General features: G+C 39.9%; 1 long non-coding RNA gene across 1 annotated transcript; it reads left to right on the top strand.

The window, feature by feature from the left end:
- Positions 1-26995, top strand: LOC128145257 (uncharacterized). The gene is made up of 4 exons (XR_008236399.1): positions 1-190; positions 324-609; positions 8667-8790; positions 20543-26995. It is a non-coding gene; the product is annotated as an uncharacterized LOC128145257 (long non-coding RNA).
- The last annotated feature ends 762 nt before the right edge of the window (positions 26996-27757 follow it).

Below are 27757 nucleotides of genomic sequence, written 5' to 3' on the forward strand. Positions count from 1 at the left end.
TGAGGACTTCTTACGCAGTCGGGCATGCAAACTATGCATACTCAGGAAGAGATCAGCCAGAGGCCTTTAATGCCTATGAGACCTTGACTACATGAGCACTGAGGAGAAATTGCCAGGCAGGTTTTGGAAGCAGAACTATAACCCGTAATTTGATGAGTCTAGAAAATCCTGAACATTGGCTCCAACTCAGGTAAGAAGCAGTAAGATATTAAAAAACCTCTAAGTTACCAGAGTCAGAGGACTGTTTAATTTCTCCCATTTGGGGGTGGATTTTGAGCACGCTGTTGTGATTCTACTGATCTCCATATATTTGCTTCTTTCAGTTCTTCCCAGCCTTCCATAAGCTGGATTAAAGGCTAGTATGATTGATACATGCAAAAGGTTGAATTCATCAAGCACCAGATTGGGGTCAGAAGGAATTTCCATTAAAAGCAAACTGGAACTAACCTGAGGAAGCCTGGAGGAGGAGCTGAGGGGGAAGGAAGAGGGGGGCTGAACAATGAAACATTTCTCCAGAGCATTTGGAATGGATCACTCTCATATTCAAACTATAAGCAAATCACTCTGACATTGCAATTTGGACGACTTTATTCCAATACAGTTTCTGAGGTACTCCAGTATTCTTTCTTAAGACATGTAATGCAGCATGGAGAGGCCATAATTTCAGGTCTTATTTTTCTGAGGGAAAGAAAATGTCAGGAACCAGAAGTGTGCAGGGGAAATTAAGAGAGAAGGCACCTATGTTTTATCAATTTCCACAGGAAGTAGAAAGCTCCAACCACTCCTTTTATTGGAGGGTGAAGGGAGGAAGGATTTTTTTTTTTCTTTATTTTTAGATAATTGCTTTCATGGGTTTGTTTTTAATGGTTTTCTGTGATGTTTCACAGCCGAGTAAATTACAAATATCCCTCTAGCCAGGTAAGTCTTAAATAAAGATACGGCCTTTAATTGCAATATTATTATATGGCACATTCATTTGAAAGAGTAATGCACAATCCCTTTAAAGCTCACTCACTGCTTTAATTTCCTTCACAGAAACAATGCCTTAGTCAGGAGACATATGTGGAGTGAGATACTGGACCATACGCTGAGATGACCTAAACTAACACAACTTCATTTACTAACAATGCTAATGTAGTGTGCACTAGATGAGAAACCAGCCATCAAATATGACTAAAACATTGTCAGCACTCTTTTCAATTCTCCATAGTCATCCTTACACCAGTTTCATGGCAAACTCTAGCAAATCAGCCAAGGAGAGGATTTCCCAGTATCGTGATCTAATGCGGTCATTGTGGTTTAGTATCTGGAAATGCAGGAGAACACAGCTGAGAATATAGCCTACATGAGAACAAATAGGGTCTGTTAAGGCTACTGAGTGAAAGAAATCTGTGAAGTTCTTGACGTGGTTCACTTTAAACCATAACCACAAAATATTAAGAATAGATTTTTTCCATTTCCTTTTTCATCGTCATCGGGGAATTTCAACAAGGGTGCTTCCTGGATACTCCAGGGACCAGTTTTTGCTGGAATGTCTATTCTATACTGCACAATACATGGCAAGCACTTTGTATGAACGGTCTTTTGCATCTATAGCATGTGGAAGCAGAGGTTAGAGACAAGTTAATACTTGTTTGATATTATCATTTGTGTTATCACCATCCGGTGCACAGTTCAGAAAGTACCTAAAAGTATTCTCTGTTACCACCTGGCATTTTCTGGCAGAGTAAAATGTTGAATTTGGCCAATGTAAGAACTGCACAGAGAGAGTTTAAACACATTCTGAGATTCAACTGATGCTACACAATCTGAAATGTCTTTGGTACTTTATATGCGCCCCAAGTGGAAAACCTGGGGGGAGGGGGGGAGGGGAAAGAAAGAAATTTTGAAGAAATAGATTTGGAACTTCAAAGATTAACATTACTGGTTTTAATTTGCCTGCGGAAGGAATTTAAATAAACAGAAACATAGTAAAAGTAAGACTTGAAAAAGATGCAGTACATTAAAAAAAAGCAGTATCGAACATTGGCTGTTTTCTCTCAAAAATGCAATAAATCAGTGACTGATGAAACCAAAAAGCTCAGTTTACAGATCAGCTTAAGCAGTCAGTACAAATTTATTGCTTTTGGATTAAAAGTAATCACGCAACATTTGTAATCAACAGATGAAAAAGAAAATGTGATGCTTGTAACCAGGAAGGAGCTGAATTAATTGCTACATATGTTTATGCACCCTCAGTGACACTAATCATTCCTGACACACAGGTATCAGGTCACGGATGTTATTTATTTCCAGTATTGCTACCCCCACACACACTTTTGGTTTTCAAATGAAAAACTCCTTTCTGACAAAGTTAGTAGTGAAGAGAAAAAGCATAATGTTTCATTTTAAAGTCTGATAGGAAGCCAGTTTAGGGGCATGACTGCAGCACATTATCCTGTGAACTTGGAGACCTCAGCTGTGGAATGAATCAATCTGCATTCCTCATCCCCCTACTCAGCACAGGGGAAGGGTGGGACTCCATTGCTTCACTTTCAGCATCCCTGGCAAAGGGATCCTGGAGCAGCCTTCCTTTTGGCTCTGGGGAAAAGGCCCTAGCAGTGTCAGCCTGTGGAGGAGAGGAGCAGTGCTCATCAAAATGCATAAGTTAAATAATCAAGTTAATGAGAAGCAGGGCTAATAATACAAAATGGGGAGATGGTCACTGGCACAAGCAAGTGGTCATGCTATGCATCTTACGTACAAAGTGACACTGTGTGTCTCTTGATGGAGAGAAGTTTTCAAGGAGATTTACAGTCCTACCCTTTGCTTTCATAAGTCAGTAGGTGTGATATTTTGTGTGGTGCTTGCTTGACCTCTGTTACTAGGGAGACATGCTGTCTAATAAATAGAGACCAATGTTAAATTTAGAGGGGGGAAATTTTTTTTTTTCATTTGTTTAGCTCAAAACAAAGGGCAGTGAATGAGGGAATAAGCTTATGTTAATATTGTATTAAGGTTAACTTTTTTCCACTGAGAGACTAGCAGACATAAACAAATGAGTTCTGCCTGAAATGAAATTCAGCAGGTGACTATTAGAGAGTTCAGATTTTTCCTGTTCGGTTGCAACTTCTGCTATGGAAATAGAGAACATAAATGTATAACTACTTCAGAATTCATGAATCTGATTTAACTCTGTGTGATTTATTAAGAGCTGGAAATCGAAACAATTCTGCTGACTGGCTTATTTTGATTGGTACTGTGAAATTCCTTCCCTGGGTTTAAAAAGTATTTGAAAAATGTAAGGTAGAGGAAGAATAGCTCAAGTTTGACATGAAGAAGTCCATTGAACCGTGATTCTGTACTGATAAAATTAGGATACACATCAAAGGCACCAAGTGAATTACCTTTTAAAATCAGTTTAATGTGTGAGAGAATGGCATGCCACTGTCCAGAGGTACGTGACCAGACCACTGGAGCCTGAGGGAAAGCCCTTGCTTGAAATGCTTTCACTGAGGTGTATTACAGATAGCTTGGAGAAAACTATCTGTTGTTTGGGGTTTTTTTTTACTCTATTTCAATTGAAATTTCTGGCTTCCTTCACAAGGAATAGTAAAAACTCCAGAAACCTCTCATGTCAATACAGGGCAACTTTTGAGTTTGTCTTAGTTAATAAACTATGTAAAAACAATACTGCTAGGGAGGAATTATGACCACTGTATAGTACCATGAAGGAGGATTCGAAGAAAAATTGAACCCCGATACTTGGGTATGAACCAGATCCTGTAACCCAAGTTACAGGATTTGCTTATGGACTGAAGCTTAGCTTCATGATCCAGCAGGTTCCTAGGAACCACCCTCTAAAAAGCCAACATGGTCCTCTCTGTACCTCTCAGCAGGCATTTGCAAAACAGCAAAAACAGGAATTATGCTGAAGTTGTAGAAGTGGAAAAGCTACTAAAAAGACCATAAGATGAACAGCAAAGTGCTAGACATGTTTTATTGTTTCCTTTTGTCTGAAAATATCACAGAAATAATTTTCAACTGATTTATGGGAGTTCACTGACACAGGCCAGAACAGTTAAGATAAATGTGGACTTGTGGAGTATTATTGTTCGTTCATTCCTTGGCCTCAAGTATTCTGTCTGTTGATGGGTCCTCCACATGGAAATGGACAGTCCTTGGGTCTTGCAACTCTCAAACTATGGAGCTGGATTCTGCTACTGAAGTAGCACTCTGGAAAAAGAGGGAATGTAGCATTTTATTTATATACATAATATTACATAAAAAAATCCAGATCAAAACAGATGCAAGAAGATCAGTGCATACATGTCAATTGTTACAGTAGGACTGCTGGCTTGGAAGTAAAATGAAATAACTGACCTTTTGCTTCCACATTTACATTGGTGCCAAGATATTTGTATCAGCAGACATAAAAGAAAAAGAAACTTTTTTTTATTAATATACTGATTATAGCAAAAAACAGCATTTATTTGTGTTAGTGCAGAGACCCATGCTGACAGCGCATGTTCTGCTGTGCTAGGAGCTGCACAAACACTTACTGAAAATCCCCGAAAGATCTATTTGGAAACATGTGGTTGGGGTTATGTGGCTTTTCACCACACTTTGTTTCAAATAATGGAGAGAAGGCTGGATCCTCCTTCTTTTTTATGTGCTGTAACAACCAAACATACTTTGGGAGATGTGCTGCTTCAAGTGCATGGTAAAGTTAAGACAGCTTAAGTTGCTCATATAGAGAAGCCCAAGCCCAGTCCTGGATCCACAGACTTCGCAAGCTAAAGGCGTGAGATGGAAGTGGGTGGGACAAAGTGAACAACTGGTATCCACAGTTAACAGTGGAGAGCTGATGAGACTTGCCCTCGGTCTTTAACTAGGTTACAGGCTGACCTGTTGAAATGCCGGGACTGCTCACAGCAGTGAAGTTAAAGATTTGCATAAGTGATTTCAGGAACAGGACCTGAGCTATCTACCCAGCACCACAGAGGAAATCGGTAGCAGTGTTGTGAATTGAACCCAGATTTCCTGAACTTCCACTCAGCCCCTCAAACAGATCACTAGGCCTCCTCCTTCAGAGAGAAAATGTTACTTTAAAATAAATCCAGAATTTATGTCATTTAGTATTATATCAAGAATATTTTGAAAATTTATTGAATCACAATTTTTTTCTTCTGGACACTTTTACACTATTTTCTACCAACAGAACGCTTCTTTAACCCTACAGTTGCATGGTTTCTGACCTAACATAACAAGAGAAATATTGCTTGAAACTCTTTCGTTAGCAGCTAGAGAGCAATGGCTTGCAACTCTCAATCTTCTTGAAGAACTACATTCCAGCAAGCTAACAAAGCGGCTGAACAAACAAGGGAAACATTTTGAAAGATAAAATATTTTGAATATAAGCAGATGAAACACTTACTGTGAAAATAGAAAAAGCCTTAGGAATAAAAAAAAAAAAAAATAGTTTCTTGTGTTATAATTATATTATTGCCTCAGAACAATCTATCTATTTTCTTTTTGAGAATATTTTCAAGCAGTTGTTTTTGAGCAATTTTCCTCATATGAATAATCAGTCTTTTGAAGCATGACTCCAGTGTAAGGTCAAAGTTGTTTTTTATATTCTCCAAGCAGCTGAATTGCTCTCTGCTTATGTAATACAGATGTCAAGCTGCTTGAAATACTTGTGCGCTTTTGTGACTGCTAAGAAAAAGCAGCAAGTACTTTCTACAGCACTTGATTTAGTCAATTTGAAATTTTGTTCTCATTTAAAATGAATTTTTAAGTCTCACCAAGCTCATGCTTGTGCATGAGCTTGTGTATGGCATGAAGGCAGTTTTTACTGCCTTCCTTACAAACAAAATGTGGTAATTGCTAAGCTTTTAGCAATGCCTTTTTGTCAGGATTTAACTGTGCTCACAGTGGGGTGACCACACTCCTCAATTTTTAGTGAGCAAATTTCAGGCAATTTGGAGTCTTACCTGAAATACTTTTGAATCTGACAGGCAATTAAAAGTTTGGGTTTTGTCTTGTGAAACACGTACAGGTAATTCTGATCTGAGGGAATGAACTTTGGGTCCCACTGAGCCTATGTAGGTTTTGTATCATTGAGGTTATGTAAGTTCTGTCTTTTAAAAGACATAACAATAATAACTATGACAAGACTAGGAGTAACACGGATAGTGTATAGCATGTTTCAGCTGGGGTGAGTGGGACAGGAGGGCCAGATATGTAGGCTATATGCACTGACTTTGGGTTGAGCTTTGGAGTTTGCCTGTAATAGATCAAGACCAAATTTACAGCACAGCTTCAGAGGTGGGCTTGCACAGCCCGTGTATGCTGGGGCAATGCAATGTCTACATGACCAAAAGGCTTAATCTAAGATAATCATTGCTATTGTTAGGGGTCCAGACCCAGCCTCTGGCAAATTGCCATTTAATAGTGGTTAGACTGCTGCCAGTCACACAGGGCTATTCAGGATATCACATGGAATTACTGGCTCAGATTTCCACTAGCTCAAGTATCTTTGCACAGTTGTCTGCTGTTCTGTGTAAATAACTCTAAAATTTTGCAGTAAGACAGTAAATATTTTCCCCCCTCTTCCCAAGTAATGAAATTCTAGAAAAACAGAAGTAAGAAGTTTTCCAGAGTCTCATAGATATCGCTGGTTAGAGCTGGGAATAGAAAACCAGTTTGTTGGTAGAGCCACCAAGCTTTCAGCTATACAAAAAAAAAAATATTCCTTATTTTTCATGACTAGAAGTCACGTAGTAATGTGTTGTGTGAACTTTACATCCACATTAACAGCACCTTCACCTGTTTCGATGGTAACAATTTGACCTAAGCAACATAATTGTAAATTACACCTTCTCAAGGGGACCTAAGAGTCACCTTTTGTGAGAGATCTGTACATTTAAACTCATCAACAGTCACAGAAATTGAAGCTGCTTTGGTAATCAGTTCTATTCAACTTCACCTCATCTTCGCCTCATCTACCTTTTACCATGTGTTTGACTTTGACAGGAAACTAAGGAATTTGAATTGGTAATTGCTGCTGCCAAATTTCTGTGTTGTAATTTGGGTGGTTCCAGTCCTCTTTCTAGTTAATATTCAGCTCAAAATGCATCTTTAATGGTACAGAAAATCTCCTTTTTAATTTGGGAAGTAATGCATCAGAAGAGTTTAATTTCATCACAAAGAATCTTATTTAGCAAGGTGTATATTCACAAAAAAATGTCTACATTTGGTAGCTGAATTGGAGTTAGAATATCTGAACCATCTATCTCCACTTTGGACAAATTATAATCTTTTTCATTTTCTTTAAAGAACATGTCTTTGGAAAGCAGAATTCTTCATAAACTGAGCTTTCCTATCAAAAGCTTGCAGCTCTCACAGGAAAGCTGTATTTGTATAACAGCCAAAAATATGGCTCATTTCTTAGCAGATGATGTACAGAAGGCACTATCTGTCCACTCTGGGAAGTCCAAAGAAATAGAATCCACCATAGCTGAAAGTAGCCTTCAGGCTGTAGAAGGAAACTAACTTCGGGAATAGAAAGTTGACCCAGGAGGGGCGATGACAGGATTACAGAAGAAACAAACTCGCAACTTGAGAAAACAGCATTGTTGCCAAAAATAAATTAGAAAAATCAATTAGATGGAAGATAGGGACATATGGGTGGATATTCTGAAGGAATATCTGGAGAGATAGGGAGACAATCAAATTGGAAATAGAAAAAGGAGGTGTGATAGTAATATTGCCTTCATTTAGACCTTGAAATGAGATGTGCCCACATTTAAGAGCCTGAATCCTGTATATATCCAATACAAGGAACATTGAAATCAGCTGCCTAGGTAGTTGCCTGAAATAAGACTAAATATAGCCTGAAGTATCTCTGAAAAAGGGTCTTTGGGAGAATCTAGCTGTGAGAAAGAAACGTACTTATTCTATCAGCACTAATAGGCCGATAACATAAACTGCTTAATGGTATTTGGTAACTATAATCTTTGCATCTATGGAGGGAAACAGCAGAAGAATAGACTAAATTAAATTGGACAATCAGGAAAGAACTGATGAAAACTAAGGGGATAGAAATGAAAAAGAATATACAGTCAAGAGATTTAAGGGCAACAGAAATTATAGTTTAGGTGCTGATATGAGAATTGTTGGGTTTAAGAAAGCCATTTGGCTCTATGAAGTAAGAAAGCAGACTCTGATGTTGCCAGAACCAAGAACAGAGAAAGAAGAAAAGTTTAGGAGGGTAAAGCAGAGGTTGATATTTGAGTCAAACATCTCATTAAAAGAAGAGAATTGGGAGGGGAATGGAAACACAGAGAGCGTGTTTTTCTCTTCAAAGCAAACAAAATGTTAATACAATATAAAGGAATAAAAAAAAAATGCTGAAGAAAAGCCAAAACTTAAAGGGAACTTATGTTCCCATATTTATGAGATTGTATCATGAATACAATTTGAGTGGGGATATTTCCCACTAAACCCAAAACTTTAAATGATAGTTCTTCAAAATGTTTTCCAGTGCTTTACATTTCCTGTAATGGAAAATGTTATTCTTCATTAAAGGCCAGCTAGACTGTCAGTATTTTCCACCATCCTCTATTTTCTACTAGGTCTATATTATAATTTAACAACATTCTTGATCTTCATTTTCTCATCAGTCCTGAAGAACTATACCAATTTTCCCTTCTATGTTTTCATCAATGTGGAAAAGACTCTTTTCCTCTGTGTGGAGTCCAAACCCAGAATACTTGTGAAAAACTCAAAGAAGTACAAAAAGGAGAGGTAAGGAACAGACACAACTCTTCTGTGGTCTTCCCTCCACTCAAGTCAAACTGACAGTAGAAACATGTCTTTCTGAAGTCTTTCCCTAAATATCTCTAGCTGTGACTATCAGGTATTCTGTTACTGCTCATTAATCCTGTTAAAGTATCATCTCATAAGCCCTAGTTCATACAAATTCTCCATTGACTTAAGTGCAAAGAGGTGCTTGCTTTGAGAAAGTCCCTTCACCAGACAGTTTTAAGGAAACCAGATGCGGAATGAGAGATTAAATTTAAGAGTGACTTAGACTCCCAGGAATTACACTATGTGTGTTGCTTCACAAAACCAGTCCTGATGCTTCAACTACATTAATTCTGGTTTTCCTTGAGCACAACACATTGCACTCAGCATACACGTTCTTCAGTAAACTGCCACTTCTTAGGACACCTTGGCTGCTTAGCCACTGTACGTCATCAGAACAAGTATTTCTTTTTCCTTTGTCATGCACAGAAAATGCATAGCACATGAGAACCACTCTCTCAGCCCTAACAGGGTCCAGAATATTACACACAAGTGGTAAATTATTCCGGCTGTTATACCAGCTCCCTGACATAAGCATCCAGCTTGTATCTCAGTTTGGGGCATGAAGCAAAGGAGCGGTTCTGAATTAAATTCACTAAACCATCCACAGATTTGCCTTTTGAGGGCCGTCAGTAGAAAATTCTGCTTGCTTAAGTTTAGGCACCTGTTGTAGGAGAATTGACCTAAACTAACAAGTGGCAGATTCAAACACAAACAAAACAAACCATAGCAAAACAAAACAAAACAAAAATATTATATTTCTTCATAAATTACCTAGCTGAGCTGTGGAATCCTTTGTGGATCCTAAGAGTTTATATGGGTTCAGAATGCAACTGAGTAAAGCGCTAGAGTAAAAAGCCCACTGAAGGTCATTAAGCATAAGAACATTAGTGAAGTGTTAGGTGATCTCTCAGCTACAAATTGCCAGAGGCTGAAAAAGAGTCCTGGAGGGAAGTATCCCTACACACCCATTCTTATGTTCTTTCCTACACATTTGTCAGAATAAAAGAAAGAATTTTGGATAAAGATTTGATGTCATCTAGGAAGGCAGTTGTTATGTAAGAGAATTTCTCCAAATGGTGAAAATTCGCATGAGGGAAAATGTCTAAATCAAGTAAATTGACCCCCTTCCCATCCTCTACTACATTTTATAATTGGCTGATTTCACAATGTTCAATATTCTAATACAGTTCCTTTAAAGTAATAAACAACTTTTTGGTAAGGTTTAGAGACAATGAACTGAAAATCATATGGGATTCCTTGTTTCTAGGTCAGTATTTATATGAAACTTTTAGGGATACCAGCATCAAGCAGAACTGTGCCATCTGCTACTCTCTGACCAGCTTCTCTTTTCACTCTCTGGTCTGCTCAATTGCTCTTATTGCTGTCAAATGCCCACAAGCAAGCTGTCTAAGTGGGTTCAAGTGAGCACAATATGGTATAAAACTACAAGTGACACAATCAGAAACAAATGTAATATCAGCTCAGAAGAGAATGTGCTGATAAAAAGAGATTCTTGCACTCCAATTTTCTTTTCTCTCTTTCTCTCACAGTATCTACAGCCAAAGCTTGAAACAGGAATAGAATTCACCTCTGTTGGATATCCCCTTAATTTCATTCCTAAATTAGCTCAACTGTTTTATATATTATTCACACAGTTATTTGCAGGCATTTCCAAGACTTAGCTAGATTAGTCACCTGTGTTTGTGTGTTTGATTCATTGTCTTTTTTACAGCTTTTACTTAGGTTTTACATAGTAAGATGAAAAACAAAAATTAATATTAGAAAGCATATTCCAGGAACTAAAAATAGGCTACAGCATATATTAAGTTACAAGAACACATCTATGGAGATATAGGATTTCTGTAAGTTGACATACATAAAGTGCGTTTGTCCTTTTGCTTTCTAGAGAGTTAACGTGATTAAACTTTTTATCTGGCATGCCTTTTCACTATTGAATCTGCATGAAATCTGCCTAAATTCCCTTTATGCCTTTCCAAAAAATAATATGAGCTTTCTTAACACAGTCTTTTTTATTGTCTGGAATGTGCTTTCATTTTCTAAGTGCTTTTCAAGGTTGCAATTCATTAACTAAGAAAGTTTCAGTTACAAATACAAATCTCAAGAAATTAACCCAAGTGAGTAGAGTAAGGGTCCACATATGGCATGTCCTTTTGAAATCTGAGTTCTTTCTAACCAATTTCATTCTAGATGCTGTTTTTGAATCCTATAATGTGAACTTCTTCCCTTTGGCAAAGTCAAACCAAAAAATTATGTCACTGAAATGAAACTCCAGCATGTGTAAGCATGGAATTTCTATTACTGCCCCCTTTAACTCAACGGGGTTTTTTGCAGCAGAGCCAGGAATGGACCCACACACAGTACAGGGGAAAGTTGAAGCCGTATGTTCTGAATTTTCTCTCATGAGCAGTTTTGTGCATGAAATTTTGTGATTAAAAACCAAATGGAGAATCTGGGTAAAGACTGGATAAGCTGGCCTTTAGCGCATGCAATTCTCTCCTTGCTTGAAGTACTGCCTGTGAGAACTGACAGTGTGGGAACCATCTAGGAAGAAACTGGGAATCCTCACTGCAAGACTGGGGCACACCTTGCTGCCCTGCTGTTAGGCCCAGTCACTCTAATCTCAGCTGTCCAAGGACTCCTCCCACGGATCCTTTACTGTTGCAGAGTCAGCAGAGAAGAAATATGTGACTGTACTCCTATCTGCACATATCTATACATGCCCAGTTCACAGTCTAGGTTATTCATTTTGGCAGTGGTAAAGATGTGTTTCAGACAGAGGTGATGGGCAGATATCTGGGGAAGCAGAAGGCCTTCACCTCCTACAGCTCTGAATTGCTGAATTCAGGCTGGGGTCTTGAGCTTTTTGTTCCACCACTGAAAGTTCCCATCCAGCCTACCAAGGCAGTAACTGAAGCAGCATGTTGGTTGAAGTGTTTGGACAACAAAGTTCCTTGTGGTACTTGGAAACCTTGTTATCAAGGACTGAACTGAAATTCAAAAATCTGTTAGAGGAACAAGGAAAGAAAACTCCCAGCTTGCTAGTAAATATGTTCCCACTGAAGCAAAGTTGAGCTCCACAGCTGCTGGGGGAAGAGGAAAGCTTAAACCAAGAACAGTGCCTTGAGGTCAAACTGAAGAGAATATTCAGCCACCCTCCTAGTCAAGTGTTGTCTGAACATGTCCAGTACTTTATAATACTGAACACACAATATACTCCCTAAAGCTTAAGCTTATGCATTCAAATGTTTGCTGCACTTTTTATCTTTGCATAGTTTTGAAGAACACCAGCGTTAACTGTATTTCAGTAATGAATTTAGATGTAGCTAATCAGTCCATTATGCAATATAAGCTTGGCGTTTAAAATCCTTAAGTGTGCCAGTCAAATTTTGGCATTTAATTTTCCTCTTTAGTGCATTTTTACAGTTTCTTTTCAAACCATCTCTCCAGATATACAAGTTCCCCAAATGCTACTTCCAGTGCAAATTATCAGCATTTCCACATTTAGGCACTGGAGATCAAGCTTTGCAAAACAGCCGTACATAAAAGAAGGAGAAATAAATCTCTGGGAGTTGCAGAAAAGTGTTTAGACTTTATGTCTTAGCAGCATATTGGGGTTAAGGAAGAAAATATTTTTGGAAACTTTCTTTGCTTGGAAATGGAAAGAAATTGTCGTTTCAGTAATACCTCAGGGAGGAAAAAGGAAAGTTTCTTTCAAATATTCCTTTGGCAATTAGAAAATGCTGTTTTCAACCTGTTTCTTACCATAATCTAATGTCCATAGGAGACAATTTATATGCTGTACTCTAAAACTGTTTTCCCTTTTTTTGGTGACTAGAAATAATTCCTGTAGCATAAAGATGCTAGAGTTCTCCATGGATGCATCTTGGTGGATGCATTTTCTTATAGACATGGGTGGCATGGTCCACATGAGATACAGATGGGTGTAAAAGGAAGTCAGATTGGCCATGGAGATCCTTTGGATCCAAAAGAATGTTTTCTCATATCCTTGTTTATTATTTGGAGAAAATAAGGAACATCTATGTTTAGAGGAAAGATGATCATTGTTCAATTAGTTCAAATATATATTTTTTATTTATCTTCCACCCTTTCTACATGTCAGGAATAACATACAGATGCCACAGTGATTGTATAATTCAGCTAAGGTCTAAACTCTCAGAAACATGCTGTAGGGGCTTAGACACTGTATATTTAGCATTATCCTGGCATTTGTCATGGAATATTGTTACTCTGCTGGAAGCACTCAGTAGCAAAATAAAAAGTAAAAATACAGAAATTGTAGTACAGTTCCCTTCTTGGAGAATTTTTTTTCCCCCAAAAAATGCTTTCAGATTTACATTTTATAATTCCACATAATAAAGTTCATCTGAAACTCAGACTGTAAGTGCACTGCTATTTGGAGAACTGATACAAGCATATATCCAGTACCTGAACCATCCCAAACTGGAAGTTATTTGTTGAAAACTCTAGTTTTAGCTATCTACAATATTTATTTCAGGGGCTTGATTCAGTCACCCAGTGCTATTTGAGATGCTGTACAGCATCCATCAGCATTGGGCAGGCAGATGACATATAGGGTTTGCAGGACACCTCTGTCCTCAAGCACAACAGGATGCCATGAAGGACACCCTCTCATACTGGGTACCCCCCTGTAGGAAAGTGAGTGAAGCCCAGGGCATTATTATCATTAGTAACTCACAGACTTGTAAACATATACAGTCAGATGTGAGATTACCCTGTCCAAGCCAAACTGGTCAGACGTAAACAAAAATGTAGCAATGTTAGTAAAAAAAACCCAAAATCATCATTGCAGGTTTCTGCAATAGGTTTCAGTGGCTCTTACAATTTCTGTGACTCCTGAGTCAGAGTGCTTTTTAAAAATTAGCATTTTTCTCTTTGCTGTCTTCCAAGAAAAAGTGATCCTAAATAAATATCTTCAGATTACTTCAAAGTACTGATTTCTGCCGTATCTGAGCAGGTCTAGGGGCACAGAAAAGCACAGCAGGTTTCAATGATAAAATGACTATTAAATTATCAGCACTGAATTTGAGTATCTCTGTGTCCAAGAACAATTATGAGGAAAATACGACAAGTTGCACAGTTGGATAGTAAGTGTAGTGCTGCATTCATTTCTGTACTTCTTCTGTATGGGACGAAGTTTGCTTAGGAGTGCAAGTTCTGAAGGTTGGCTGAAATTTCTTCTTGTTCTGAGGGGCAAGTACTTAGGCTAATAAAATAGGCTGGGAGAGGAAATAAGTTACTTTTTCCTATGTAATCACCACAGCCTATCATCAAAACTGATCACCCAAATTTTTAGTGCTTCTCTATCTGTTAGATGACACAGATTTCTGCCATAAAGGCTTCCTGTGCTCTCTGCAGACTTATAATAACTCTGAATTTACCATGTTAATGTCATGGCATTTCTCTGATTTGTGCTGGAAGATTTTAATGGAAAGAAACAATTATGTATCTGCATAAGATCCTCACCTTAATCTAGATTCAGTATACAAAAGCTTGTACTATAAATTCTGGAACAAAAAGACAATGTTTTATAATGGTGTTTCATCACTCTAAAGTAAGATGTTGCACTTACTCTTAGGTGGTACTGGCAAATGTGAAATCAAAAGTCCAGCTGAAGCACTGGAGCAGTGCATAGAGCCAGACAGACATTTAAACATGCCCTGCTGGAATGAGAGGAAGAAGAAAGAAAAGTAGCAGTCTAATACACTGATCCAGTAATTTCCGCATTTGGTTTGGCCACTACTTTACCATGGTAGGTTTCTTCTTTCCCTCATAGCTGAGACAATCTTCTACCATCTGTACAAGCATGGAGGCTGTTCAGAAAAGGCAAATATAATTGGGTCAAGAAATCTAAGCCCTAACACAGGATTTAGGCCCAAGTCAAAAGGTAGTTTGGCTGCAGTCCGCCACTGTGAGGTAACTGCATTTTCAAATTGTAGTACAACTGCCACTGATTTATTATTGATTAGCGTTTTAATGTCTAGAAACAGTTGTATACATGCAGATAAACCAGATGATGCATCATATTCCAAAAGAGCCAATACAGTTGAACTTGACAATGTTCAAAGTCTTAGTACTGCTCAAATATGTATTTCATTAAAGCAGAAAAAGTTGAAGTAAGCTAAGGAGAATCCATCCAATTCTATAATTTACAGTTTACAGGGGAACAAGGTTGTGAGGGCCTAAGAAAGAGGGCAGGAACTAGCTTGCTCAGAGAGACAGATCAGGCAGGTCTCCGCTAGCAGGTTTTGTACTTTGTGGGCTTTGAAGGCTTTTACAGCCTTTGTGCCTGTGCAGTTTCTACATGCACAAAGATAACTCCTATTCTTTCCATGCAAGGATCATCTTGTCAAGTGCACATCTCATGTTTTTAGGCCCCCATGCATTTTATTCCCATGCAGAGTGTGGGTCATCTGTTACATGATTCAGATCCCTTTTGTAAGGAAAGCAGAAGCAGTATCTCATGTTGTTTGCAATACTCTGGTTGATCAACTGTTCCTAATTTCCCCAAATTGTTCCTTTTTCTAGCCCTTTTTTCCTTTGTTCTATAATTAGGCCCACATGTTCCTATTTTTAACTCCTCTAGTCCTCAGGCCCAAAACATGTTTCTGATTGCAGATGCTGCCCTTCTTTGAACTTTGCCTCCCTGACTCAGCTGCTGAGTATCTGAACACTGAACTACCCCAGTGCCATCAGTGGCTTTGCCACACTCTCTGTGAGCCGAATTCACCATTTTTGTGCTTTGACCACCTCAGCACCTCATCACAGCCAGCAGGAGAGCATGTACATGGGAAGGCAGATGGGACTGCAGTGATGGAGGCCACTGTGCCCAACTGTCCATCATTTTCATCTGATCAGTAGTTATTGCAGGGCTGATGTGAGCCAGGGCCTTCTCAAGAAGAACAGAGATTCAGCTGATTTAAGTCCTCTGACTTTATGTAGCATGCAAGTGTTTTTGCTAGTATTTTGCTGTGCGTAGCCACGAAAAGTGAATTTGAAAACAAATAGAACTATTACAGGGTAACTTTGCAAAAACAGAAGCACCACCCGACAGGAATGAGGTGAGGATAACTGAAAAGAGGGAACAGGAGGAATTGCAGCAGAGGTGAAAGAGTAAAGCAAAAGGGAGGTAAAAAGTGGGAAAGAGTACAATGAGGGGAAGAGAGGAAAGTACAGAGGGATGGCAGCACTACAGTGAGCATGGAACAAACAAAGAGATACTGGGAAGAGAAAGGGAAAAGGAAAAACAGAGACAAAGGAGGAAAATGAGAGAGAAAAAATGAAGGGGAAATGGATAAAAAGTGAGTGAAACAAATCACCCTGCATCTTTTCTTTGGAGTAGACAAAATACCTGAAAGATTTTCAGGCTGCTCACAAGGCTGTTCCAACAATGCTGCTAGCAGCACCCTCACAGGCTCTGATGCTCCTCCAGGAGGTGCAGTCCCAGCCATGATCACAGGTTAGATGCATCCTTGTACTGGGACATCTGGCTCAATAGCAGCTGATTTAGGAACCAGCAAGTACAGAACTGCATGGGAAGGATCTAACCATATGATTAGAAGTAGGAAAACTGAAAACAAAAGGGAAAGCAGAAAAGGAAACCCACAAGACAGTTAATTCAGCATCAGAAACTGCATGGCCCCGTGCTTAGCATTACTCATCAGCCTGGGAGGAGTGCTGAAGTTGTATTTTTGACTAAGAGGTTATTGGCTGGGGATACTGTCACTCCTGTGAGGAGGCTGTGCACGTAGGGAGCGTGGGCTTGGGCCAGACCATGCTGTCCCAACCCATTCCATTCCTGCTGCTCATCCAGCTGCTGTGATCTTCCTCATAAACAAGCTGATTATTTGTTTGGTTTTGGGTTTTTTTTCCCTCTTGCTTGCTTCCAGATCCACATTTCTTTTAACATAACAGGAAGGATATCAGACACCTTCAAGATTTGCATTTTTTCCAGTTAACATGGTGTTTTTCCTACTTATTTTTCATAGAAGGAATAAGGAAGAAAATTTTCCAATTGCTTTTTCCTATTTCTTTTCATTAGTCACTATGTCATTGCCTGTCTATAGCTGTCCATTACTTGTCTCCAGAAGGGTATAAATAGTCTCTGTTTACTTGTTCCCTACTTTTGTTCCTACTTAAAACATTTCCAGTAATTTGAGGGATGTCTGCATTTCATTGTGGCTATCATACCTGTGTTACAAAGATTACTAATGAAAGACCACATAAAAAGAGTCACTTTTGTCTCATCTCGTGGTGGTGTTCTGTAGGCAACCCCCTCATTGCTACTTTTCTAAGATGAGACAGAATATTTGTCATGAATACATGACAGAGGCAGAAAGCACTCATACATTTTTCGAGAGACTGTTTATTAAAAATTGCATGTATCTTTACATTTAGCAAGTCAGGCATATGCTTGAAGATTCTTTTAGGAAAAAAAGATATTAAATTAGAAAATAATTAAAATTGTAGAAATTCATTAAAAGACAAAGGAAGCGGTAGTGGGGTATTTCAAGCAGAGAGAAACTACAGGAATATAGTACCAGAGGGCAATTGTGAGGATCTCCATGGGATCTGCATTTTCCATATACATGGTATATGCATTTAGATTCTATACATGAGAAGAAAAACAAGTGTTTGCTTAAGGCAAGCTGCAATGCATTTTTTTCAATTGTTTAACAGGATAAAACTGTGTTTAATATGGCATCATTTCCATCTTTGCATTTCTGATGTCAAGTTAAGATCATATTGTACTGATGTAACAAGTTGGCTAGAGAGAACAAGGCCTTTGTATCATGTGTCTTTGCACTATGATGCAGCATTGCCATGTCATGAAACCTAAAACACAACTGAGGAGGCTAATTTGAACTAAAGAGGCTAATTTGAACTAAAGAGGTAGGAAATTTTTGTAAGAATTATAGAAATGTTCAGATGCCACTCTGCCACCAGTGATGGATTCAGACCAATTCAAAGAGGATCTAGGGAAATAAGATTTTCAAAGAGACAAATGGCTAATAGTTGTATAATTTCCAGTGTATTTCAGTGATCATTTTGTCCCTTCAAAAATTTTCCTGACTGGATTCTGGAAAGGTACTATACTTCTAAAAGAATGCACAAATTCTTTTGTTAAGGCACATTTTTCTTTGAGGTATGCATAGAACAATTTCTGCATTTATACTCATGATGTTCTTCTGAGGTAGGAAAAATCCTATGTAAAAAAAGGCCCTGTTTCCCTGTCTATAAATCCAAGGTAAAAAAGTGAGAGTAATAATACATCTGTGCAATGCCATGCAAAGAGAGGAAAAAAGAGATAGTAGTGCAGTGGTTTGCTCAGACTATACAGATATTATCCCCCCAAAAAGTCATCATTTAAAAGTTTAAGACCTGTCTTTTGTTCTAATACTTAGGCATAGTTCTCTGTTCATGTTTCCTAAGTTAACTCTAGTATGGTGAAGAAACAGGCCTATGCAAGAAATGCTAAAAGCAACCATGCACCAACCTACCATTGACTGTGAAAGAATGAACAAATAGAGTATAAGATTTTAAGTAAGTGGAGAAAAACTAGCAGGATAGAAATGTCATTGAAAATTCTTCCCTTTCTATTTAAAGGGGAGTTATGGAGAAGACAGAACTAAGCTCTTCTCAAGGTGCACAGTGAAAGCGTAAGAGACAATAGTCACAACTTGCAAGGAAGGAAGTCCTAGCTGGATGTAAGAAAAGACTGCTTCACTGTGAGAGTGGCCAAGCACTGGCACAGGTGCCCAGGGAGGCTGTGGAGTCTCCATCCTCGGAGATTTTCAAAATTCAACTGGACAAAGCCCTATGTAAGTCTGCAATTAGCCTTACTTTAGCTGGAGTTTAGACTACAGAGCCTCCAGAGGTCCCTTCCAACCTAATTTTTTCTATGGTTTTATGATTCTGGAATTTCTCACTAAAATCAGTTCCTGAAGAATTCAAAGTAGCAGTAGGTACAGGTTAAATCCCACACAGACTACTGGGTGTCCTTTCCTTACACTCCAACAGTGCCATGTAATGGAGGGAGGGCAAGAAAAGTTAATATTTCATTGCCAGCAGCTGGCATTGTATAACGAATGGCGAAAGTGAATGGTTACTTTGGTTTGCCTAAATGAGCTGTTGGCATATGCAATTTCCCATTTTGAAAAACAGATGTATTTTGTGGACATAATTTAACATCCATCTTATGCCACGTCTGTGTATAATATACTCATGGTCATGCTGTCCCTGAAAAAAACTTTAATGCTGGCAGTCTGTTGCTGAAATACAGTATGGCTACCACAGAGGGACAGAGTCCTTCCTCACCCAGTTCAGGAGGGAGCCACTTTCCAGTGACAGTTGTGCTCTGTAGGGGCCCTCATATTTCCATCTCAGCTCACTGGGGCTACTGAGCATTTGCTTCACAGATGGCTTGCACATGCATGACAAATCTAATGTATTCTGGGCATACCGTGCACATGCAGCAGCCATTTGTCCTGGACTTCTGGGTGTCAGGCAGCCTGGTTCAGCTATTGCCCCAGCTGGCCTGCCTGCCATCTGCAAACACCCTGACACACAGCCAGACTCTTTTCCTTCTTTTCCCCTACCCCCCTACTTCTTCCCTGCCCACCCCTTTTGGTTAGCTGTGCACTGAGGAAGCTTTGGAGGGGTGAGCTCTTCAATTCCAGAACATGAAGAGCCCGTGATCTTGGCACACACAGGAGCCAAGCAAGGTTAGGGAAACAGCTCCATGCACCATTTCCTGAAGGCACAGCTGTATAAAGGCTGGGCAAACTTACTTCTGCACCACTGCTTAAAATAAGCATTAGGCTGCTAGAGCAGGTGTTGGTGTTTTTTATTTAAGGTAAGCGTGATGTGGTTCGACTGTAAGCAGATGGCTGTTTCTTGAAAAGCAGAATTTTTCCAAAGGAGGGAGCTTATCTCTAGTAGACTGGTATGGGTAAACAGTCCATTTTAAGTGAATTTTTCCTTACAGAAAATGATCCTAGTCACATAGTTTCATGAGCATTTTCCGATCTTTTTGCACTAGGCAAAGACCAAGCTTGGATCGCTGCAGTTCTTGACTCTCAGGCTAACAGTATTACTCTATGATTATACTATTTAATGTAAAATATTGATGACTGAAGGAAGGTTCATTATCAAACCAAGGTCTATGCTGTCTTCTGTCAGCATGTACCCTGGCAAACATCCCAGAGTCAATGTGAATTTCATGCAATTATGTCAAGAAGTGGCTAAATCCAAACATGTGGTGCCTTCTCAGCTTTTCTGTTGAGAGGAAGAGACAAAGAGAGGGGTTAAATTTCAAGTCCCAAAATTGTAGGATAAACAAAGCAGGAATCCTCTGATTGACTGTTCCATTTCTGGGGTCTTCTGGCAGCAGGCATAATTTAGAGTATCCTCTGAATTCATCAATGGAAAATTGGCGTGTCTGCCATCTAGACTTGTGCATCTGTTATTCCATTTCTTTTGAGATCACTAACCACCATTAGGAATCTGGAATAAATGTGTACCTAGAAGAAGTAAGAAAAGTGACTTACCAAGTCCTAACTGTTACTTGGAAACCTTTGCACGTGTAACTGGAGAGAATATTACAAAATTATTGTGGGCTGTTTTACAGATTTTGAAAGTGAAGAAAGCACTTGAGTCACTACCAAGAAGAAAAAAAAGAAAAACCAACCCAAGAGGAAAAGACCACCTACAACTGATGAGGGGCCAGACACCTGCCTTTAATTGAGTGCCTAAAGAAAACAGTATATGGCCACCCTTTAATTTGTAATAAGTTCTGACTTGACACAAGCTATGTGAACTGCCATGTGTGCTGTTAGTTGATGGTAAGAAGGAAATTCTTATGCTGGAGCATGTTGTGTATCTGTGCAGACCTGAAGCTTGGTCCAAAATGTGAAAATGAGAAAATCCTGCCTGGCTGAACACAAAATGTGAAAATGTGCAGTACAGGATACACTGGACAGGTATACTAATCCTATTGATTGAAGGATAACAGCATAAGTGCCTTTGTCACAAAACTGTTAATTCTGTCTTTGTCCTCCTTCCTGAAGCTAATGAAGGAGAAGATAGTGATTTTATGATCTAATACGGAAAACTAAATTACATGCTTACCTGCTTGGAATTGAAGCAAACACAGATGCAAGAATAGACAAGGTCAACCTTAGCCCTGATTTTTATTTTTTTTTAACTCAGGCTGTCTCCCTTCATCGTTTCCTACGTCATTGTATTTCTGACATTTTCTCCTGAAGAGTTTATTCTAAATATATCGTGGCCAAGATCCTAGCCCACTTTGCATTCCTACCTTTCTATCACTGCTAGAAATATTACTTCCTTTCTATCTTACTGAGTTAGAAAAAAGCTATCATCTGTGACTGCTTTCTCCATCACCCCACACATCCAGCTCTGCTCTGCTCTCCTCTCATATTTCCAAGATCTTGTTCCACTGCCCAAACAGCTTTTCTCGCTTCCCTCATTTCTCCCCATCACAGCCTTGTCTCTTCTTCTTGCATGCACGAGTGCATACACAGTTTCTGCCAAAATCATCTTCATAGCTGCTCATTCTGCCTGTCAAACCTGCCTCCTCAGGCCCTTCTTTGCCTTCCCCTTCACTACCTAATCTGCTCAAGCTCTTACTGAAAGCCAGGAAGTCCTCTCAGCTCTGCCTTCCTGCCCTGCTCCCACAGATTCTCCCCGCACCAGCCATGTGAACTGCCCTTTTAGCTACTTCTCACACCGGCTCGCCTGTTGCCATTAATGCTGTACTCCTACACAAGGAATAACTTTTTTATACTACTGTACAAAAGCCATGTTCTTGTCCTTCATCTAAAGGGACTAAATAGTAGCTTGACGAATGCTGCCAATATCTGGTCTATTAATTAAATAATTTGCTATGGTATGAAAAGTACATTACTTTTTAAGCCAGTGCCATCACATAACTCAGACAGTCAGCCTACTAATTCACATTAACACCATTACTTCACTCATGGGCCTTTTCCAGTCCTCCTTTCTGCTGTTACTACACATTTGGCATCATGATCTTGAAAATCTTTTTGTGTTATTTTATTGTTGCAGTTATTGTTCTGCAGTATCTGCTCCTGGTAGCTTGAGATAAAGACGAGATGCAATTCCTGAGAGAGAAAACCACAACTCTAGAGTGAGCATAGGTTGGTGAGGAAACTTACCATCAGTTAATTGACTTGAGGCCAGATATGCATTTATTTCCTTTGCAGTTTATTTTGTAAACCCAAAATCCCTGAAAGACTACTAGCTTTGATTTGATACAAGGGTTTTTAAATCCAGACGATGATGTTACTTTGTCATAATTTGTGCTTACAGTCTTGTGTTAAATTGCTTTGGACTTACTTCAGAGAACAAATAATGTCAGCTGTTCATTGTACATCTTGCTTTATATAAGATGGGTCTTGGCTAAATGCCATCACGACATTTCTCGTCTAAAACTGCTCTTCCTTTAAATCAGAATCCATCAGATCATAGTAGTATAGGATCAGGATGAGGAAAAAAAATAGCCCTAGTTATGCGTAATTTTAGGTCTATAACAGTCACCAGATGACTCACTAGCATGTTGACATTTCTAAGTTAATAAATAAAGCCCTCAGCCTTTCAATTACATCTGTTTGGGAAGATCCCTAGGATTGTACAAAGTTGCACTGGAGCTGGAGAAATTATTCTTGTATATATTTAGGTGTAAATTAAAGTGTAGTTCATTTAAGGCTAAGGTTTGTGTGTATTTTTATACCAAGCGAGAAATACAAGCTTAGGTTTTTAGAGTGCTTTGTATTTGCAAGCTGTTTTCATAAAGGTAATTAGTTTGCAAGAGATCTCCAGTGTGCTTGATATGAGAGACACAAACAGGTCTTTCATCATGCTTATTATACAAGAGTAATCTTTATATCAAGTACCCACTGATAATGTTAATAGCTATGATAAAACACAGTATAATGACAAGTGCCTTCCAACAACCTAAAGTAAATCATGCAAAGCAATTGACTTAAAAGGGCTATTCCAAATCCTTTCATTATACTTTTACAAAGCAACATCATTGCAAGCTGGATTTTGTAGTAAGTGTGCAGTGCAGGAGGCCTTGAGAAGGAGGAAAATTGGGCTTTGCATTCTGCTAGATGAAGACTGCTTAATCTTTCAGAACTTCCCAGCCATGGGCAGAGATATCATGTTACACCAACTATTGTATGAGAACAAATGCAAGGGCTTTTAGATAGACCTCTGTGTAGCAGTGATGCCAGACACTATTTTCTTCTCATCTTACAGCATTAAAAGATGATGTAAAACAGGATGTAAATGATCTTGAATCTTCTGAACATACTAGAAGGTAATTTTATTTAAAGAGAAAGCATTATTTTAAAAACAAAGGGTAGATTCTTAAGAGTTACATGCAAGATTGGTCTAATTGAAAGACAGGAAAAATATTTTTAGGTTATCTTTAGTTTGATTCTTTGTTTGACTCTTTTTTAATAAAACATCAGTTTCTTCTGCTGCTGCTTTAGCATCTGGAGAACGGTCTCCAACCATTTCTTCTAAGAGTAAAATTGCATAGGAAAGAGTTTGTAGGTTCCAGAATAAGAGTAGAATTATAAAGGAGAGAGCTTGTAGGACAGATCTACAATTACAAATTTTTCCCATTTTTGTTTCCGTGAAAAAAAGAAAAATACTTTAAAAATGCATTCCATAAACTGAAAAAATAGCAAAAGGGGTTTGGGGCAGATGAGTTTCAATGATTCGAAGTCCAGTGAACTCATCTGAGAGACTGCTGCTGACTCCAGCAGACTTATTGCTATCATTTTATTGGATTAATTTCACATTTAATTTTCTAATTATTTTGATTTTTTAATTATAAAAGATATTTTAACTCAAAATAAACACACTAAATCCCATAAAATTGCTATGCTTTTTTTTTTTTTAATTGCCACTGTAGGCTTTGGGTATATGTCATTGTCAAGAGAGGTTATCATTGTTTATTCTGAAAGTTCTGAAAACAGAAGGGATAGGTAAAAAGAAAAGGAATGTACTTTTCTCCAGCTTCCATACTGATGAGTTTTATTGTACCAGATTCTTTTGTTAATGTTATTCCCCTTTGCGTTATTTTCCACTCCCTGTGGCACAAATGCTGTATGGTCCAGATTATCTCCCAAAGAGAAGAACGCTTTCCCACCTTCCAACTATGGAGAAAGAGGTATCGATACACAGAGGAGGGATATACAATAATGAAAGACTCTTAAACTGACACTTCTCAGCAGAAGTATCATAGGAATAACTGAGACAACACGGAGTCCTGAGATGATACCCTCTTCCTCTGTCCCAGGTTTCTCCAGCATATGCATTTCAGCTATTGTATGTCTGATCACTCGATTAGTTTCTTAGGATACTCTGACCACATAGAACTGTCTGGGCCCCGAGGGCACTGTTAGCGCTGCCTGTACCTGCCCAGTCCCCTGGGGCTCCCCCTGCCCTGCCCATGGCCCAGGACCCCATCTCAGCCCCCCGGGGCTGTCAGCCCCTGCCTCAGCAATGCCACAGAAGGGCCAGTCTCCGGCTCCCCACAGCCCTGCCCTGCCCAGCCATGGGCCAAGCTGAACCAGGCCTACGTCCCAGACCACCCCCATCCCCAGGCCCCTGCCCATCAGTCTCTGGACCTGATCCTGGCCCTGACCTCTGGATTGACTTCCCAGCTTGACCCCAGACCTGCCTCATCACCATTGCCTTATGGTCTGGACCCCTGGTCTGATCTGGCCACCACCTCCGGGTCCGTCCTGCTCCCTTGCTTAGGAGACACAGGCCCTGCTGGCCCTGGGGTCACTCCTGGCTTCCCTCCCTCAGGGAGCAGCCCTCTCTTACTCCTCCCTGGCAGTAATTCCCTCTTCATAAAGCACCTAAATATCCTCTTGCTGCGTGTTAAATTTCCACCTTCCTGAGGTGAGGCACCTACACAGTGACCCACCATCAGCACGGCAGGAGTGGCGGCACGGCAGGCAGCGCAGGGCTTTCAGCACAGCCCGGCAAGCATGAGGCTGCGTGTACGCCCTTGTCAGTGCCGGCCAAAGATCTTCAATGCCCATGCACAGTGGGGCAGGTTAAGAGACCCATCCAAATTAAATCACATAGACCTCAAGAGGCAGAACAATAAAGTCCAGGCAATCCTTCAAGGAATGTGCTACTGGAATGTTTTGTGATGCTACATCTGTTTCACAAAATGTCCAGGGAGTCACTGTGAGAGGGAGGTATGTGCTTTAATGCCTAATAACCTGTGTTTTCTTCAAATGCACCTGCAAACTGCCAGAAAATCACCAAATATAAAAAATACATATATTCTCATGAAGAAGAGTAGTCATTTGCTGTTGCTGGGGAATGAATTACCCTGTCCCACGGGATTTTTTTCCTCAGAAGATGACAGCACTGTTCCTGACCAAGAAGTTGAGTATTGTCTCAAGAAAAGCTGTGAAGAAAATGGGACCTTTCTCAGAAAACTCTGATGCAGTTACCTTGCCGCTGGGACTTAGACTGTTCTTCTGCAGAGAAAGGAGGTATGATGGGGGACTAGAGCTGCCAAACTGGCTACCTCTGCACCGTGGGGTCTGTTGGACACCTTAACCTGAATTTTTAATGAAAGCAGTTGTAAAAAATGATACTTGCAGGGAAAATAAGAAAATTAAGACAACTAAAGCATGCTTCTAGACATTTCTAGCTTTCCATGTAAATCGAGCTGACTGCCTTACCAACTACCATTCTCCCAGATTTCTGCTTTGAGTATGTGTCTTTGTCAAAGACTGTTATTGTTAATTACATGTGGAAAGCCTAAAGCTTCAACTTTGAGAAACAGATGAAGTTTGTACCTGACTGAAACAAAATATCTATTCTAAGCAGAACTAAATGAAAATCAGAGAAAAGGCATGCATCAATGATGAAGCTACTCCTCCTCTAGCCAGCAGAACATCACTGTTTTCACAATTATATGGTACCAGAGTTAGGGTTGTCTGCTATAGCCAATTTGTACACAGCAATATTTTTCTTCTTACACGTGTGCTGCACCGTGTTACATTAAGTGTATGTAAAATAACTCAGAGATGCAATAGCAAGGTGGCATTATACCCTGCAAAAATTTGAGTAATGGAGCTTTAAAACAACATGCTAAGTAGGGTCTCCCCTACCTGTAACAAATTTCTTATATGTTAGCTTTAGAGCCATATTCCTAAGCCTCTGTCTATGCTGAAGGCAAGTGAACCATGTGTGAAGAGTGAGTAAAAGACCATGCAGATATGATGATTTAACTTTTTTATAGTGGTCAGAAACGTGATTCAGTGGTGGCAAGAGCAATAACAAAGTAATGTTACTAACTGTATTGGCTTTGTGTGGCAAGGTTGGGGGGGGGGGGGGTTACAGGGGTGGCTTCTGTAAGAAGCTGCTGGAAGCTTCCCCTGTGTCCAACAGAGCCAATACCAGCTGGCTCTGAGATGGACCCGCCACCGGCCAAGGCCGAGTCCATCAGCAATGGTGGTAATGCCTCTGGGATAACAGATTTAAGAAGGAAAAAAAAGTTGCTGGGACAGACAGAAATGGCAGCCGGAGAGAGGAGTGAGAACATGTAAGAGAAACAACCCTGCAGACACCAAGGTCAGTGTAGAAGGAGGGGGAGGAGATGCTCCAGGCGCCGCAGCAGAGATTCCGCTGCAGCCCGTGGGGAAGACCATGGTGAGGCAGGTTGTCCCCCTGCAGCCCATGGAGATCCATGGCGGAGCAGATATCCACCTGCAGCCCGTGGAGGACCCCACACCGGAGCAGGTGGGTGCCCGAAGGAGGCTGTGACCCCGTGGGAAGGACCTGAAGGAGTGCACTCTGTGGAAGGGACCCATGCTGGAGCAGTTTGTGAAGAACTGCAGCCCGTGGGAACGACCCACGTTGGAGAAGTTCATGGAGGACTGTCTCCCGTGGGAGGGACCCCACGCTGGAGCAGGGGAAGAGTGTGATGAGTCCTGCCTCTGAGGAGGATGAAGCGGCAGAAATAACGTGTGATGAACTGACTGTAAACCCCATCCCCGTCCCCCTGTGCCACTGCGGGGGTAGGTAGAGAATCCGGGAGTGAAGTTGTGCCCAGGAGGAAGGGGGGGTGTGTGAAAGGAAGGTGTTCTGAGATTTGGGTTTATTTCTCCTTACCCTACGCTGGTTGATTGGTAATAAATTGAGTTAATTTTCCCCAAGTTGAGTCTGTTTTGCCCGTGATGGTAATCGGTGAGTGATCTCTCCTGTCCTTATCTAGACCCACAGGCTCTTTGTTATATTTTCTCTACCCTGTCCAGCTGAGGAGAGGGGAGTGATAGAACGGCTTTGGTGGGCACCTGGCATTCAGCTAGGGTCAACCCGCCACACTAACTTTCCCAACCCACTGTGTTTGAGAAATCCCACACCCTACAATAGAAAAGCTGTCAACAGTTCACTGAAAAGTAAAGCAACTCTGATAACTTGCTCTCTTCTTGGAGTTAGGCAGTATCTAGTAAGGCAGGTTGGCAACTTGAGAAATTAATTTTCATGAAAGTTATTTTTTAAACAGTTATCACTGTTTCCAATGCAGTTTCACATAGCATTTTACCAGAAGATAGATTCTGCTAATTATTGAGTTTTATGAATAGTTCTAAATAGATATTTTTTGTCCCTATTTAATTTTCTCACTGAGAGGTTTTTTGAATAATTCTTATCTACCCTGCAACTGAAAACACTCTCTCCTTCAGAGATTAGATTACAATCAAGTGACCCTATTTTGTCAGGACCACCTGCCTGACAAAATGGTTTCTTGCTACAA

This window comes from Harpia harpyja, chromosome 8, assembly GCF_026419915.1.
Source record: "Harpia harpyja isolate bHarHar1 chromosome 8, bHarHar1 primary haplotype, whole genome shotgun sequence".
Classification (NCBI taxonomy): Eukaryota; Metazoa; Chordata; class Aves; order Accipitriformes; family Accipitridae; genus Harpia; species Harpia harpyja.